The sequence below is a fragment of the Pterocles gutturalis genome, unplaced genomic scaffold (genome assembly GCF_000699245.1).
Source record: "Pterocles gutturalis isolate BGI_N339 unplaced genomic scaffold, ASM69924v1 scaffold34867, whole genome shotgun sequence".
Classification (NCBI taxonomy): Eukaryota; Metazoa; Chordata; class Aves; order Pterocliformes; family Pteroclidae; genus Pterocles; species Pterocles gutturalis.
This window is the reverse complement of record NW_010113933.1, coordinates 18075-19462: the sequence shown is the minus strand read 5'-3', so window position 1 is coordinate 19462 and position 1388 is coordinate 18075.

Sequence of the window (1388 nt, the reverse complement as noted above, 5' to 3'; positions counted from 1 at the left end):
CAGACACCACATTTGAGAAGCCATGCCCAGAGCATCCCTATTTTAACAATGCCCCGGGGATGCTGCCCTGGACCATTTTCACCCTCTGCAAAGCTCACCTGGCAGGCTGTCTCCCTTCCATATTTACAGGCAGATGGGGGAAAGGTAGTGTGTGGCAGATCCAACCTCCAGCTCACGCATTGCTCATCCCTTTTGTCTGCCCCTCTCCCTGCTCCCACTCACCCCCTTTCTCCCCCACACACCCACCCACCTCCGTGTCTCATTCAGGGATGGCTCAGGGCACTTCAGGTAGCCACAGGGATGGATTCTAACCTCTGCCAAGCTTCTCGTTAAGGGACAAATTAATAACGGAGCTGTTGCCTTTCCCTCCCCTTCCTCCCCGCAGCCAAACCAGACTGATGAAAAAAAAAAAAAACAGAAAATGGGGGTGTGAAGTGGGATATCCAGGACACCTCGTCCTCCCCCACAGCGTGGGCTGAGGTTTCTTTGAGAAGGTCAGCAGAGAGGCTGTCATCTGTGTCAAGCGGGGAGAAAAGGTGGTGACCAGCAGAAAAGCATTGGCTCGGTTGGCTGGATGCGACTGCATCCACCCCTAGATCTTTCCAGCTCTCAGTTGCAACATTCCGGCGAGAACCCATGGAGAGCTAAATCCTATTGTGCTGGGAGTGAGCTGCCACCCCCTCCCCAGCATCCTCCTGTTTGCAATCAGGAGCCCGGCAACAGGGCAGCGCTTGCCTATCCCACCCCTGTAGCCCTACAGCGGGGTTGTTCCCCCCAGATTGTGACTGAGGGACATTAAAAAATCATTCTTCAATCCTCAGGGATCTTTCTCTAAAATCAAGCATAAACAACCCTGGCTGCAATTATAGCCTCTGATTTTTCTTTTTTCTGTCTTTCTTTTTTTCCCTTTTTTTCTTTTTCCCCCTTTTTTTCTTTTTTTCACCTTTTCCCTTTTTATCCCTTTTTTTCTTGTTCCCTTTTTTTCCTTTTTTCTCTTTCTTTTTTTCCCTCCCCTCCCCCCCCCTTTTTTTTTCATCCCAGTTTTGTCCTTGTTAAGGTTGAACACATCTGTGGGGATCAATGTTCCCTTCTCAACAGTCTTTTTTTCCAGCTAAGACCAGGCCTCCTGAGAAACAACCTCCACAAAGAACAAATTCCCACAATCATGTGGGGAGACACTAGCAAGGAAAAGACTGTCATCAAGACCACTTCTGTCCCAGATGTATGCTTCTTATTCCTCTGTCCTTAAAGGGTGCCTCCCTCCTTGTCTTTGTCCTCCTCAAGCTGCCTCAGAGCAGACTGCAACCCGTGTGTGACCTGTAGCCTCCACCCCATGGACCTTCCAGGTCTCAAGCTCTAAATAAGACCTACAAATCCACCTCGCCTAC